The sequence below is a fragment of the Anolis sagrei genome, chromosome 5 (assembly GCF_037176765.1).
Source record: "Anolis sagrei isolate rAnoSag1 chromosome 5, rAnoSag1.mat, whole genome shotgun sequence".
NCBI classification, from domain to species: Eukaryota; Metazoa; Chordata; class Lepidosauria; order Squamata; family Dactyloidae; genus Anolis; species Anolis sagrei.
The window spans coordinates 7,917,149-7,934,734 of NC_090025.1; positions in this window are offsets into that span (position 1 = coordinate 7,917,149).

A 17,586-nucleotide genomic window follows, 5' to 3' on the forward strand; every position below is an offset into this window, starting at 1 on the left:
ACAGAATAGAAACTTCCCACACAGAACCCCCATGACCAACAGAAAATAGTGTGTTTTCTGGTGGTCTTTGGCGACCCCTCTGACACCCCCTCACAACCCCCACAGGGGTCCCAACCCCCAAGTTGAGAAACATTGGTCTAGATGAAACTATAAATCCTTATGAGAGGCAGAATTTGGCCTGGAAAAGAGAAGCAAAAGAGGTGATGCCAGAAGCATGTTTCAATAGGTTGTTGTAGGTTTTCCGGGCTATATGGCCATGTTCTAGAGGCATTTTCTCCTGACGTTTTGCCTGCATCTATGGCAAGCATCCTCAGAGGTAGTGAGGTCTGTTGGAATTAGGACAATGGGTTTATATATCTGTGGAATGACTGGGTGGGGCAAAGGACTCTTGTCTACTGGAGCTAGGTGTTCCTTGTTCCACCCTGGTCTTTCCACAGACCCCCAAGGGCCATCCAGTCCAACCCTCAGCCATAATATAATCAAAAATATAATATAATATATATAATCAAAACACTCCCAGCAGAAGGCCATCCATCCTCTGCTTAAAAGGAGCTTTTCTTAAAGCAAAAATGAGTTTCTGTTCATATATGCTATTGAAAAATTCCAAACACAATCCCTTTTGGGTTGCTGTGAGTTTTCCCAAGCTGCATGACCATGTTCAGATGTTTCGCCCATATCTATGGCAGGCATTCTCAGAGGTTGTGAGGTTTGGGTTGTTGTAGGTTTTTTCGGGCTATATGGCCATGTTCTAGAGGCATTTTCTCCTGACATTTCGCCTGCATCTATGGCAAGCATCCTCAGAGATAGGGCAGTCTGTTGGAACTAGGAAAATGGGTTTATATATCTGTGGAAAGACCAGGGTGGGACCAATGACTTTTGTCTGCTGGAGCTAGGTGTGAATGTTTCAACTGACCACCTTGATTAGCATTTAATGGCTTGGAAGTGCCTGGGGGAATCTTTCTTTGAGAGGTGATTTGATGTGCGTGATTGTTTACTCTCTGTTGTTTTGCTGTTTGAGTTTTTTAATACTGGTAGCCAGATTTTGTTCATTCAATATTCGAAAGCATGCCACATTGAAGATGGAGCAGACTAATGTGTCCATCTAATGTCGATGCACCGTGGTCACCCAGTGCTTTGAATCACACCCCCTCATGACCCCCACAGGGGTCCCGACCCCCAGGTTGAGAAACACTGCTTTAGAGACTAGTGACCACATCAGACACGGCTTTCTCCAAGCTTTTTGCCGTTTATCTATGATGCCAAAACGGAGTCCCTCACCTCTGCCTGGAGTGCTTTGATTGTGTCTTCCTTTATGTCAGAAGGGGTGACGTACTGGATGGCCCTTGTGGGTCTGTTTCAACTCTAGGCTTCTATTATCCAAACCGTGGCCCAAAAAAGGCCAATCCGTGGCTTGCCCAGGGGATGGCAGCAGTGCATCTCCCATTGCACATCGCAAGAGCAACCTTGCAAAGCTTGGCCAGGAACCACCGCAGGGCAGGCATCCAGGTCGCATGCTGCTCCATTACGTTACTTGCAATCGGTTGCGCCCTTTGCAAAATTGCGTTGCATCTCCTTCCTTCCCTGTTTTGCCCCTTTTGATATCCATGCTCTCACCTGCAGGCAACGAATGTAATCCTGCCAGTTCCCAGGCACTTTTAAAGATTCTATTCAAGGTTATTCATCCACTTTTATTTCATTTTACGTTGTTTTTCTTTTTGCCGAGCCAACGGTCCCGGTGAATAGAGCCATTGTGCGCCCTGGGACAGCGCCATGAGCCCAGACAATGGGGCAATGAAAAAGAATAAAGTGGAAAGACAAGATATTCAACAAGGATAATAGGCCAGGGCGAAAGCACAGCAGAACGGAGGCATGGATGCCGGAGCTTGGCCAGGCCCAAGGATTACCTGTAACTAATTCAGAATTTATTTTCCCTTTGCCCCACCTCACTATACGAAGTTTATATTGAGTGCAAACATTAAGATTATTATTATTATTATTATTATTATTATTACTTAATTTGTACCCCGCTAGCATCTCCCAAGGGATTCGATGCGGCTTATACAGGCTGAAGCTCCAAAACACAATACAATACAATACCTAAAGCAAATTAAAAACAGTTAAGCAGAAAAACAATAACAGTAACAATACAACAAGACACTATTAAAACTGGGCCGGCCAGAGTAGGGGTACAGGATTAAAAGTGCTGATGTAGCGGGAGGAGTGTAGAATTATAATATAAGTGCAGTGTGCAGTGACCTTGGTTCTACTAAAGTGCTTCTAGGATTTGGTGCTGGAGGTTCCTAATCTGGAAAGGCACATCGGAACAGCCAAGTTTTCAGATTCTTTCTGAAGACTGCCAATGTAGGGGCTTGTCTGAGATCTTTCGGGAGGGCGTTCCAGAGTCGGGGGGCCACCACAGAAAAGGCCCTGTCTCGCGTCTCCACCAAGCGCGCTTGCGACGCGGGCGGAATCACGAGCAGGGCCTCTCCAGATGACCAGAGTGAGCGTGTGGGTTCGTAGACAGCGATACGGTCACGCAGGTAGGGTGGTCCCAAACCGTTCAGGGCTTTGTAGGTAACCACTTGCACCTTAAATTGGGCTCGGAAAATAAACGGCAGCCAGTGGAGCTCCTTGAACAGGACGGTTGACCTCTCTCTGTAATGAGCCCCGGTTAACATCCTGGCTGCTGCCCTTTGGACCAACTGGAATTTCCGAGCCGTTTTCAAGGGCAGCCCCACGTAGAGCACATTGCAGTAGTCCAATCTAGAGGTGACCAAGGCATGGACCACCCCGGCCAGATCAGCCTTCGCGAGGTACGGTCGCAGCTGGCGCACGAGTCTCAGTTGTGCAAAAGCCCTCCTGGACACCGCCGACGCCTTAGCCTCAAGCGTAAGTGATGAATCCAAGAGGACTCCCAAGCTACGGACCTGTGGCTTCAGGGGGAGTGTAACCCCGTCCAACACAGGCAGCCACTCTATACCCCAATCCGGTTTACGATCGACCAGGAGGACCTCTGTCTTGTCAGGATTGATCTTCAGCTTGTTCGTCCTCATCCAGATAGACACAGCGGCCAGGCATTCGTCCAACACCTGAGAGGCCTCCTTGGAATTAGAATTGTAAGTACTGTTGAAGTCTTTCGTGGCCGGAATCACTGGGTTGTTGTAGATTTTTTCGGGCTATGTGACCATGTTCTAGAGGCATTCTCTCCTGACGTTTTGCCTGCATCTATGGCAAGCATCGTCAGAGGTAGTGAGATCTCTAATGTAAATGGTTTATAGTTAGGGCTTCACTCTTCTTACATCAGCAGGGATTAATTGGTCTAATATTATTAGCAAATCAACACTAAGCACAAATTTAACATTGGGAATGATGAAATTGCAACAGGGGTATTGAAATGTCTTGGTGCAAATGCAAAAAAAAGCACTAAAAGCCATTTTAATTATGAAATTGCAATGTGACTAAAAAAAAATTCATGTTAGGAGCAACTTGAGAATCTACAAGTTGCTTCTGGTGTGAGAGAATAGGCTGTCTGCAAGGATGTTGTCCAGGGGATGACCAGATGTCTTTTATGCATCTAGAACAGCGTTTCTCAACCTGGGGGTCAGGATCCCTAGGGGGGGGGGGTTGTGTGGGGGTGTCAGAGGGGTCACCAAAGACCATCAGAAAACAATATTTTCTGTTGGTCATGGGGGTTCTGTGTGGGATATTTGGCCCAATTCTGTCGGTGGGGTTCAGAATGCTCTTTGGTTGTAGGTAAACTATAAATCCCAGCAACTACAACTCCCAAATGTCAAGCTCTGTTTTCCCCAAACTCCACCAGTGTTCACATTTGGTCCAGATCTATCATTGTTTGAGTCCACAGTTCTCTCTCGATGTAGGTGAACTACAACTCCCAAACTCAAGGTCAATGCCCATCAAACCCTTTCAGTAATTTCTGTTGGTCATGGGAGTTGTGCCAAGTTTGGTTCCATTCCATCGTTGGTGGAGTTCAGAATGCTCTTTGATTGTAGGTGAACTATAAATCCCAGCAACTACAACTCCCAAATGTCAAGGTCTATTTTCCCCAAACTCCATCAGTGTTCACATTTGGGCATATTGAGTTTTCATACCACATTTGGTCCAGATCTATCATTTTTGAGTCCACAGTGATCTCTGGATGTAGGTGAACTACAAGTCCCAAACTCAAGGTCAATGCCCATCAAACCCTTCCAGTAATTTCTGTTGGTCATGGGAGTTCTGTGTGCCAAGTTTGGTTCCATTCCATCATTAGTGGAGTTCAGAATGCTTTTTATTGTAGGTGAACTAGAAATCCCAGCAGTTACCACTCCCAAATGACAAAATCAATTCCCCCCTCAACCCCACCAGTATTCAAATTTGGGCATATCGTGTATTTGTGCCAAATTTGGTCCAGTGAATGAAAATAGACCTGCATATGAGATATTTGCATGACGATTCACAAAAGTAGCAAAATTACAGTAATGAAGTAGCAACGAAAATAATGTTATGGTTGGGGGTCACCACAACATGAGGAACTGTATGAAGGGGTCGTGGCATTAGGAAGGTTGAGAAACACTAATCTAGAACATGGCCATATAGCCCGAAAAACCTACCACAACCCTATTATTATTATTATTATTATTATTATTATTATTATTATTATTTACCAATCTCGATAAAAGAGTGACGAGTAGAGACATCACATAGGCAGATCTGCTTAGGCAACGCAATGGTATTCCCCATAGTAACCTATGGATGTGAGAGCTGGACCGTAAGGAAGGCTGAGCAAAGGAAGATAGACACTTTTGAACTGTGGTGTTGGAGGAAAGTTCTGAGAGTGCCTTGGACCGCCAGAAGATCCAACCAGTCCATACTTCAGGTAATAAAACCTAACTGCTCATTGGAGGGAAGGATATTTGAGGCAAAGATGGAGTCCTTTGGCCATGTAATGAGAAGACAGGAAAGCTTGGAGAAGACAATGATGCTGGGGAAAATGGAAGGAAAAAGGACGAGGAGCCGACCAAGGGCAAGATGGATGGGTGGCATCCTTGAAGTGACTGGTTTGACCTTGAAGGAGCTGGGGGTGGTGATGGCCGACAGGGAGCTCTGGCGTGGGCTGGTTCATGAGGTCACGAAGAGTCGGAAGTAACTGAATAACAAATAAACAAAAATAATTATTTACTATCTTGGTTTCATAATTGACTAGAACTTTGCACCATCATCAATTTGGATTCTATCTGAGACAATAGGAATCAAAATGTCAAGAATCATTGGATAATGTGATATGTTGTAAGTACTTACTTACTTAGGCGATCCCTTGTAGTCTGAGGATGATGGTCCTTCAAGTGTGGTATCCTGAGGGTGGATCCGTAGGTGACTGTGAAGCCCTATTCTTGACCCGCATGTTCTCCTGCAGTGAGGGCATTGGTTTCCAGGTGGAAGGCGGTCCCGGTACAGGTTGGCTTGACGCGCCTTCCTCTTGGCACGTTTTTCTCTTTCGCCCTCCATTCATGCCTCTTCAAATTCTGCAGCACTGCTGGTCACAGCTGACCTCCAGCTGGAGCGCTCAAGGGCCAGGGCTTCCCAGTTCTCAGTGTCTATGCTGCAGTTTTTAAGGTTGGTTTTGAGCCCATCTTTAAATCTCTTTTCCTGCCCACCAACATTCCATTTTCCATTCTTGAGTTCGGAATAGAGCAACTGCTTTGGGAGATGGTGGTCAGGCATCTGGACAACATGGCCAGTCCAGTGGAAGGAAGACCATCGCTTCAGTGCTGGTGGTCTTTGCTTCTTCCAGCACGCTGACGTTTGTCCGCCTCTCTTCCCAAGAGATTTGCAGGATTTTCCAGAGGCAGCGCTGATGGAATCGTTCCAGGAGTTGAGTTTGACGTCTGTAGACAGTCCACGTCTTGTAGGCATATAGCAGGGTTGGGAGTACAATAGCTTCATAAACAAGCACCTTGGTCTCCCTACGGATGTCCTGGTCCTCAAACACTCTCTGCTTCATTCGAAAAAATGCTGCATACACAGAGCTCAGGCGGTGTTGTATTTCAGTGTCAATGTTTACTGTTGTGGAGAGGTGGCTACCAAGGTAGCGGAAATGGTCAACATTTTCTAATGTTACACTATTAAACCGTATATCTGGCATTGGAAAGGGATTGGCCGGTGACTGCTGGAAGAGCACTTTGGTTTTCTCGATGTTTAATGACAAGCCGAGCTTCTCATGTGCTTCTGTGAAGGTGTTTAGAGTGGCTCATAGGTCATCTTCTGAATGAGCACACACTACATTATCATCAGCATATTGAAGTTCTATAACAGATGTTGTAATGACTTTGGTTTTGGCTTTCAGTCTGCTGAGGTTAAACAGCTTGCCATCTTTCCAATAGATGATTTCCACTCCAGTGGGAAGCTTCCCATCAACAAGATGAAGTATCATAGCGATGAAGATGGAGAATGAGGTTGGGACACCTGATTCCACCTTAAATGGATATTGTTCTAAGTACTGCCATGTTTGATAACTATGCTACTGTGACCCTATCGACAGTGATTTAACTCAGATATTTTGTCCATCCGCTTGGGTTTTTCTCCCAGACAGAAAGGGCTTTTGCCAATGGATCCAATTGCCCAGAAAGATCTCCTTCTCTGAATATTAGGTAGCAACCTGCTTGGGATGCTTTTAGTTGAAGATCCAGCAAACATGAGTGTTCTGTCGCGCACTGGGGCTGTAACAGCTGTACTTTCTATAGGACGTATACTTTAAGCCCAGTTGGACAGCCAGGGGCGCCTCAAAGAGAGGTTCTCAGGGATTTTTCTGAAGTGATGGTCTTTAGAGTCTTTAATGATGCAACAAAGTCTTTATTATGGAACAAACAACAAATCTTCAATGGTTCAAACAACACTTCAAGGCTTTCTTAGTCTAGTCCTCAATGGACTGGCACCTGACTTTAGTTAACTAAACTTTCTCTGTAGGAAAAACCCTTTTTAACCTCTCCCAGGCTGCTTTCTATCTATGCCTTATTGGTGTGGGACCTACTACCGACTCCAAATGTGTCTGGGTACCGAGTAGACCTACCAGCCGAGGCTTGAAGATATTTCAGCTGGAGTTCCGTGGATCTGTAATGCTGTTCTCCCTTCGAGAATTCTTAGAAACTTCAGGGCTGTTCCCTCTGATGCTGTGAGGCTGAGAGGCTGTGAGCTCTCAGCCAGAGCTTTTAGGACCTTTCTCCTGGAATTTCTGCTTCTGTATCCCCGGATGTTATTTTTCCCTGGATGTTCCTTTTTCCCTGGATGGTTATTGAGAAAGGAAGCTTTTCTACGGGACGAGCTGGTCTACATCCTATAACTTAGCTACCTTGTGTGAGACTGCCCAAAAAATGGCTCCTTTCCCTCCCAGAGCCCAGAACAAGGGGCGGAACCAAAGTTTAATTATGATGGACAGGAGGCCTGTCCTATGACTGCAAAACAGACAACAGAAAGAAAATTAAGTTGGAGCTTCTGGTACAGCAGTACCAGCACAATGAGGCTGTATGGAGGACTGATCATAGCAATTCACATCAACAAAAGGGCAAGTGTGCAATTGCACAAAGGTCTGAAAGGTATCCTTCCCATAACAGTATGTCTTGTTATGCTTATCCAACACGATTGGGATGACACAACAGGATGTGGCGATGTAATCCTAAGATCTAGCCATTTGTGCCTGCAAGTGGAACTGGGGATAAGATCCTTAAGCTTTTACATAACTCTTGATGCTACAGAATCCACGCTCACACATCCCTTTACAGGCCTTAACACAACAAATGCTTGCAAAAAGCTGTTTGTAATCCAGCAAATTGGCCTGCTTAACTGGGAAACAGCTGCTTGGGATCGTGAAGCATTTGACTCTCCGAAATATCCAGCAACAGCATCCATAGAGGAACATGGACGCAGGTGGAGAGCAGTAAGCCAACCTAGTTCAAAGTATACGACAACAGAAGGCACCTACAAGGTATTTGCTATTCTGCATAAATGCAGACACCGCTCTAACTGCCATGGCTCTATGAACTGGAACCATTGAAGCTGTAGTTTTACACAGTCTTGAGCTTTCTCTGCCAAGGAGTGCTGTTCCTTCAGTCTACACAATCAAAGCCATTCCTATATCCTATACATTTCTTCTGAAATCCCTTGATACTCTCCGTTATAGGTTTGCAATATGATCCCTAGCGCCTCTTCCTTTTCTGAACCCAGTTTGGACATGTAGCATTTCTCACTTCTTATATGGCCAAAGTTTTGTTTCTTTTTTTAGCATTGCTTTGCCTGCATGCATGGAAGAGCATTTTGTTAGTTTTGGCTATTCGGCACTCTAATTTTTAAAGGTCATTTTGAACTCTGATCCTTTCCTCTGAAGTATTAGTTCTCCCTCCCAATTTGATCCCATCTGCAAACTTGAAAAGCATGTCCTCAAAACCTTCATCCAAGTCATTAATAAAGATATTGAACAGAACTGGGCCCAGGACTGAACCCTCTTTATGGCACTCCACTTGCCACTTCTTTCCAGGATGAAAAGGAACCATTGGTGAGCACCCATTGGGTTTGGTTGCTGAACCATTTACAGATCCATCTAATAAAAGCATTGCTTAGCCCACATTTGACTAGTTTGCTTGCAAGAAGGTCATGGGGGACTTTGTCGAAGGACTTACTGAAATCAAGATATACTACATCCACAGCATTCCCTGCATCTACCGAGCTTGTAACTCTATTGAAAAAAGAGATAAGATGAGCCCAGGCTTGTTTTTGAGAAATCCAAAACTTGACTTTTAGTGATCTAAGGGATGACTCCTTCATTATCTGCTCTAGAATCTTGTCTTGGATGGAAGATGCCCAAGTTGGCAGAGGGACGAAACGGTGCCAGTGTTCCACTGTGTATGCCCCGCATTGTGAAATATATTCCATCATTTCCCAGGAACGGGGTTTCCTTTACATCCGACTCGTTGCGTGCATCTACAATGGCTCAGGTGGAAGCCCTTGGCGTGCGAAGCGAAATGCTTAGAAAAGCCTAATTAAATTATGCCGCTAATGAACGTGTGCATTCTTTGGCCATGCTGCCTGCTGCCGGCTTGCCATTCAGCTCTTTGCACCTTCATTGCGGGGCTTTTGTGCATTGTTTATCCTTTTGGGTGGCCATCGCTGTGCAAAATGAAAGGGTTGCCATGATTTGGTGGCTGCTGAAATCGGTAATCTAATGCCAGAGACATCAATCGACTTTTGCGCTGGCCGTCCGAAGCCAAAGAATCCTTGGTGCATCTACACTGGCAAATGAATGCAGCCTGACATCACTTTAACTCAGTGTTATGGAGTTGTAGTTTAGCAAGGACTTCTCTGCCAAGGGTTACTGGTGCTGCACCAAATTACAAATCCCAGGATTTTATAGCATTGAGCTATGGCTTTTCAATCACCTGAAAAACACTATAATGTCTGTACATAGCACCTCATTTTGTGGAGGGCACTATGGATGGATAATTTACCTTTATCCCTATATACCACTATATCAGGTATGGGTAAACCCAAGCCCGGGGGCCAGATGTGGCCCCTTGGGCTCTTTCCTCAGGTCCTCCTTTCCCTCACCATCCTATTTTTTATTCCTTCTCCATTTCCTTTCTCCTCCCCTCCATCTTTCTTCCTCCCTCCATTCCCATTCACCCTTTCATCCTTCCTTCCTTTCCTTTCTCCCTCTTTCTCCTTCCTTCATTCCTTTCTTCCTTCCTTTTCTCTTTCCTCCCTCCCTCTTCCTCCCTCCCTCAATTCCCTTCTACCCTTTCATCCTTCCATCCCTGTATTTTGTCTTTCCTTCCTTCTCTCTTTCATTCCTCCTTAACTCCCTCCCTTCCCTCCCTCTTTCTCCTTCCATCCTTCCCTTCCACCTTTTTGTACTTCCTTCCTTCCCTTTCTCCCTCTTTTTCCTTCCTTCCTTCCTTCCTTCCTTCCTTCCTTCCTTCCTTCCTTCCTTTTCCTTCCTACCTTCCCTTTTGGCTTTCCTTCCTTCTCTCTTTCCTTTATCCTTCCCTTCCTTCCTTCTCTTTTTCCTTCCTGCTTCCCTTCCTTCCTTCTCTTTTTGTCTTTCCTTCCATCCTTCTCTTCCTCCCTTTCCTCCTTCCTTCCTTCTCTCTTTCATTCCACCCTTCCCTTCCTCTCTTTCATCCTTCCTTCCTTCTCTCTTTCCTTCCACCCTTCCCTTCCCCCCTTTCGTACTTCCTTCCTTCTCTCTTTCATTCCATCCTTCCCTTCCTCCCTTTCATCCTTCCTTCCATCTCTCATTCCTTCTATCCTTCCCTTCCTCCCTTTGGTCCTTCCTTCCTTCTCTCTTTCCTTCCACCCTTCCCTTCCTCTCTTTCATCCTTCCTTCCTTCTCTCTTTCCTTCCTCCTTTCCTTCCTTCCTTCCATCACTGGACAGCCTGTCCTCCTATCAGGAAGTGCTAGCATACGGCCTCCAAGTTAGAAAGTTTGCCCATACCTGCACTATATTAAAGCTATATGGAGATAAATGTCTCTTTTTTTTTCTTTCTTTCTTTCTTTTTTTCTTTCTTTCTTTCTTTCTTTCTTTCTTGAGGTCAGTGAGTGGATATTGCAAACCGGCAGAGCCCTTCCATTCCAGCTCCCCATCTCTATTCAGTGCAGAAAATTCGGCATTCCCAAGTATTGCCAAGGGCAATTTGCTAAAGGAAAGAACCATATGCTTCCTGAACGTGCTTGTTGGATAAGAGAGCTAAAAATACTGCTGCATATGAGACTTTTTTTTAATGTGGTTATGCAACCAGGTTTAACAGATGCATCTGTGACACATCTGGGTTTTATTTTTTTAGGAGTAAAGAACAACGCTCTTCCACCCGCAGCTTAGGAAAGCTCAGCTTGCTCCTAAGTCTCCGTAAATGTGCCTGATTGAGCAAGAGTCCGTCCTTTGTACTGGACAAAGGGCCACCCTATTTCTTTGGAGGGCATTTGCCACTTGCTCCAAAGACAAAATGCAGTGAGGCTAGTGTTTTCTGACAACCAACAAATGCACAAAAGGGAAGGCAGGCCATTGAAAAGCGGGGGACATCTGCACATTCATAGAATCAAAGAAGAGACCTGGTGGGCCATCCAGTCCAACCCCATTCTGCCAAGAAGCAGGAATATTGCATTCAAATCACCCCTGACAGATGGCCATCCAGCCTCTGTTTAAAAGCCTCCAAAGAAGGAGCCTCCACCACACACCAGGGCAGAGAGTTCCACTGCTGAACAGCTCTCACAGGAAGTTCTTGCTCATGTTCAGGTGGAATCTACTGTAGTTTGAACCCATTCCTCCATTGTGTCCTAGTCTCCAGGGCAGCAGAAAGGAAGCCTGCCCCACCCTCCCTATGAATCCCCTCACATATTTATACCTGGCTCTCATCCTGTCTCCTCTCAGCCTTCTCTTCTTCAGGCTAAACATGCCCAGCTCTTTAAGCCACTCCTCATAGGGCTTGTTCTACAGACCCTTCATCATTTTAGTTGCCTTCTATGGACACAATCCAGTTGTCAACATCTCTCTTCAATTCCAATGCCCAGAACTGGACCAATGTTATTCCAGGTGTAGTTTGACCAAAGCAGAATAGAGGGGTAGCATGACTTCCCTGGATCTAGACCAAGCATGGGCAAACTTCGGCCCTCCAGGTGTTTTGGAGTTCAACTCCCACAATTCCTAACAGTTCTGTCCAAATTATTTAAAATTATTTATATCCCCATCACCAGCTGCAAAATTATTGCAACACGAATGCGGTGGGTCAATGATTTCCCATGACCTGAGAACACCTGGCTGAAATATTATTTGTGGCCCTAAATAACCTACAAGCACCAGCTCATCTCGGAAGCTAAGAAGGGCCAGGCTGGGTTGGTCCTTGGATGGGAGAATATCAATGAATCAGGCTCTGTTTTGGAAGAAGGAATTGACAAATCCATTTAGAATCATAGAATCATAGAGTTGGAAGAGACCTCATGGGCCATCCAGTCCAACCCCATTCTGCCAAGAAACAGGAATATTGCATTCAAATCACCCCTGGCAGATGGCCATCCAGCCTCTGTTTAAAAGCTTCCAAAGAAGGAGCCTCCACCACACTCCTGGGCAGAGAGTTCCACTGCTGAACAGCTCTCACAGTCAGGAAGTTCAAATGGAATCTCCTCCCTTGTAGTTTGAAGCCATTGTTCCATTGCGTCCTAGTCTCCAGGGAAGCAGAAAACAAGCTTGCTCCCTCTTCCTCCCTGTGGCTTCCTCTCACATATTTATATATGGCTATCATATCTCCTCTCAGCCTTCTCTTCTTCAGGCTAAACATGCCCAGCTCCTTAAGCCACTCCTCATAGGGCTTAAGTAAGTAACTAAGTAAGTAAGTAACCAGCTGCAAAATTATTGCAACAGGAATGCGGTGGGTCAGTGAGTTCCCATGACCTGGGAACACCTGGCTAAAATATTATTTGTCGCCCTAAATAACCTACAAGCACCAGCTCATCTTGGAAGCTAAGCAGGGCCAGGCTGGGTTGGTCCTTGGATGGGAGAATATCAATGAATCAGGCTCTGTTTTGGAAGAAGGAATTGACAAATCCACCTCCTTGTCTAAGGTAACTCAAAGGAATGCATGTCATTGCTATAAGTCACCAAGTGACTTAAAGGCACTTGTTGTTGTGTGCCTTCATGCCATTTCTGATTCATGGCAACCCTAAGGTGAACCTATTATTGGTTAAATTTGTTAAAGGGGGATTTGCCATTGTCTTTCCATAAGGCTGAGAGAATGTGACTCACCCCAGGTCGTCTTCTGAGTTAAGATAGCAAAACAGCAATTCGAAGCCTAGTGTCCTAGTCCAAACCACAAACCACCACATCATACTGTATCTCAACTTCTTTGTCCACTTACCCAAATGTAGTGATATAACTCATAGCCCACAATGAGATACAGTGAGGCACGCACAATGATATTTGCCTTGGGTTCTTGTGGGTTTTTTCGGGCTATATGGCCATGTTCTAGAGGCATTCTCTCCTGACGTTTCGCCTGCATCTATGGCAAGCATCCTCAGAGGTTGTGAGGTCTGTTGGAACTAGGAAAATGGGTTTACATATCTGTGGAAAGACCAGGGTGGAACAAGGAACACCTAGCTCCAGTAGACAGGAGTCCTTTGCCCCACCCTGGTCATTTCACTGATATATAAACCCATTTTCCTAGTTCAACAGACCTCACAACCTCTGAGGATGCTTGCCATAGATGCAGGCGAAACGTCAGGAGAGAATGCCTCTAGACCATGGCCATACAGCCCAAAAAAATCTACAACAACCCAGTGATTCCAGCCATGAAAGCCTTCGACGATATTTGCCTTATTTGCTGCAGCAACACACATTGTCACGTACATCGACACGAGGATTTCATCTCATGGCTGTGTCGTTCCTTGCCTTGCAGTTTTTATCCTCACTGCAACCCTCCACGAAGGACATGGGTTGAAGGTCTTTCTTGCTATTTTGGAGCACAAATAAAAAAACAAGCCATTCTCCCTTTCCGATCCCATCTAACCTTTCGCTTTCCGCAGATGTATTTTAGTCCCAGAATGTGATTCTCCTGGGGCTGGGAATCTCCTTATATGATGAAATGAACATCTGGCAGGAATCAGATCAAATGGACGCTAAGCTCTAAATAAGCTGGGAGCTGAAATAACATCCATATGCTGACAAGGGGATGGCTCGGATTTGCACAACTGCGAAGTTGTGGCTCCAAAGCCACACGGAGTCATCAATCTGATCCATTTTTTACTCTAAAGAGTGATCCAATGTGGAAACCCCAATCAACCCTCAAAATAGGTTCAACACCTTGAATGTTTCTATTGAAAGTTTGGACCAAAACAGAAAGCAAGTGGAGCTACATGTTGGTATTACAGCTGCCATGGGATTATCATAGAATCATAGAATCAAAGAGACCTCATGGGCCATCCAGTCCAACCCCATTCTGCCAAGAAGCAGGAATATTGCATTCAAATCACCCCTGACAGATGGCCACCCAGCCTCTGTTTAAAAGCTTCCAAAGAAGGAGCCTCCACCACACTCCGGGGCAGAGAGTTCCACTGCTGAACGGCTCTCACAGTCAGGAAGTTCTTCCTCGTGTTGAGATGGAATCTCCTTTCTTGTAGTGTGAAGCCATTGTTCCATTGCATCCTAGTCTCCAGGGAAGCAGAAAACAAGCTTGCTCCCTCCTCCCTGTGGCTTCCTCTCACATATTTATACATGGCTATCATATCTCCTCTCAGCCTTCTCTTCTTCAGGCTAAACATGCCCAGCTCCTTAAGCCGCTCCTCATAGGGCTTGTTCTCCAGACCCTTGATCATTTTAGTCGCCCTCCTCTGGGAGTGTGGCACAGGCGCATCCTAGTTTTGTGGGTACTTTGGAGCCATGGATCACACATGCCTAGTAAATATCCACTAGTATTCTTGCAGGGCAAATTAGGTTTCTCAGTTGTTAGGCTGATATACCTGGTTATCTCTCTAACCTGTTAGGAACATAGATACGCCAATACACAAAATATGTTTTAATTTATTGTTTAATGAACTTGTGAATGAATTTGTATAATGTTTTAATGATTTTTACTGTTTAAACTATAATCCTTGTTGTTATATGCTAACAGCATCACATGATGCTTATGTGAGGCTGCCCTGAGTCCCCTTTCGGGGGGAGAAGGGCGGGGTAGAAATGCACGAAATAAATAAAAAAATAAATAAAATAGGACTGTGTGATGTATTGGTGAATAATGCATACAAATCCGAGCAGGGCGGCCTTTGCAACTGACAGGTGGTAATTTTGTCAGCATCAATATTTTTTAAGTGCAGGCCAAAGTCTTTAGGCTTGTGCCAGAGTCTTTGCAGTTCTATCTTTAAATCCTCATAGTGTGTAAGTTTTTCCAGTTGCTTCTTGTTGATCCTGCTGTCATCTGGGGTTGCAACATCGACAATCTATACCCCCCCCCCCTCCCCCAACGATTGTGAGGTCAGGAGTATTGTGCTCCAAAACTATCAGTTTGAATCCGGAAGTCCCAGAGGAGTTTGGCATGTTCATTCTCTGTAACTTTTCCAGCTTGTGATTCCACCAGTTCTTTGTCGCAGGCAGATGGTATTTGTGGAACAAGTCCCAATGGATCATCTGAGCAACTGTGTTGTGCCTCTGCTTGTAGTCTGTCTGTGCAATCTTCTTTGATGTTTTGATTTTATATTGTTGTGTCGCTTATATACATTGGTTTTGTATTTTAGGTTATTTTATTTTCTGGTTTTCTGTTGTGTTTTTGTGTTATATTATTTATATTGTATTGATAGACGTGGCCTCATGTAAGCCGCCTCGAGTCGCTTTGGGGAGATGGTGGCAGGGTATAAAGTTTTATTATTATTATTATTCTTGCAGCGGCTGAGGATGTGATCCATTGTTTCGTCTACTTCCTTGCAGAGTCTACACTTGGAATCTGTCATCGACTTTTCAATTCTGGCTTTGATGACCTTGGTTCCAATGGCTTGTTCTTGGGCTGCAAGAATTGGGCCCTTCTGTCTCCTTTTTCCAAGTTCCATTTGTGAGCCACATCCATGTTTTTGTTCTCAATTTTTCCCAGGAACTGTCCATGGAGAGCCACGTTTTGGTAGTTTTCTCTTCTGCTCTGCGTTGTATTTTTACGAAATTGCATTATTATTATTATTATTAATAATAATAATAATAATTTCTTACCTGCCTCTTTTTGTGGCTCGAGGTGGGTTACGACATAGCTACAAACACATAACCATCATAAACATTATATGAAATACACATATTGAAATGTATTTCTGCAAAATACATATATTAAAATTCATAGAAAGAAATATAGTTAACACAAGATATGAGTTTAAAACTAAAAACACATAACCATCATAAACATTATATGAAATAGATATAATGAAATGTATTTCTGCAAAATACATATATGGAGATGCACAGAACAAAGTTTAAACTATAGTGAATACAAGACATGACTTTAAAGTTCGTAAGAGGTGAGTTTAAAATGATTGCACTATGATCCTAATTTAATTACCATGGTGCATCCTATAGGATCCTGGGATTTGTAGTCTGCCTCTCTCTAGACTGCAGATTGCAAGATTCCATAGATTGGAACCATCGAGGCTAAAGTGGAATCATAGTGCTATAAACTATGGGTGCAGAGTTAATGCAGTTTGACACCATTTTCATTGAACCTTGGAAGTTGTCGTTTATTTACTTATGAAGTCTTTAGCTTTCTCCAGCGAAGAGTGGTGGTGCCCCACCAAACTGCAACTCCCAGAAACCAATAGCATTGATCCAGGGCAGTTAAAGTGGGATCATAGAATCATAGAATCAAAGAATCAAAGAGTTGGAAGAGACCTCATGGGCCATCCAGTCCAACCCCATTCTGCCAAGAAGCAGGAATATTGCATTCAAATCACCCCTGACAAATGGCCATCCAGCCTCTGCTTAAAAGCTTCCAAAGAAGGAGCCTCCACCACACTCCGGGACAGAGAGTTCCACTGCTGAACGGCTCTCACAGTCAGGAAGTTCTTCCTCATGTTCAGATGGAATCTCCTCTCTTGTAGTTTGAAGCCATTGTTCCATGTCCTAGTCTCCAAGGAAGCAGAAAACAAGCTTGCTCCCTCCTCCCTGTGGCTTCCTCTCACATATTTATACATGGCTATCATGTCTCCTCTCAGCCTTCTCTTCTTCAGGCTAAACATGCCCAGTTCCCTAAGCCGCTCCTCATAGGGCTTGTTCTCCAGACCCTTGATCATTTTAGTCGCCCTCCTCTGGACACATTCTGGACACGAACCGCAGCAGAGACACACAACCTGCTTCAACACAAGCTGGTCTTCTCCCCTTTTCCTTGAAATTTCCTTTTGAAAATGAAATCTTCCATCCCAATATATAGTCCTGCTGGTGTGTGTTACAGCAAAAGGACAAATGGAGGGGAGATAAATAAAAGGCACATAGCAGCCCCTTTAAGACTAACTTGACTTATATATTATCATGACCGTTGCGGATATCAATCCGCTTCCTCAAGCTGCATTCTGGACACTTGGGAGGAATAAATCACCAGGAACAGATGGCACACCAATGAAGCTGTTTCAAGCTGCAAGGATAGAATCCATTCACATTCTGAGTTCTAATTGTCAACAAAGATGGGAAACATAACTATGGCCTATAGATTGGAAATGCTCGATATACATCCAAGAAAAAGGGGACACCAGGGATTGCAATAATTGCTAGGCTATTGCATTACTCTCCCGTGCATGCAAGCACAGAAATGCTAAAAAAAGAAACAAGACTTTGGCCATAAAGGAAGTGAGAAATGCTACATGTCCAAACTGGGTTCAGAAAAGGAAGAGGCACTAGGGATCATATTGCAAACCTATAACAGAGAGTACCAAGGGATTTCAGAAGAAATGTATAGGATATAGGAATGGCTTGGATTGTGTAGATTGAAGCAACAGCACTCCTTGGCAGAGAAAGCTCAAGACTGTGTAAAACTACAGCTTCAATGGTTCCAGATCATAGAGCCATGGCAGTTAAAGTGGTGTCAAACTGC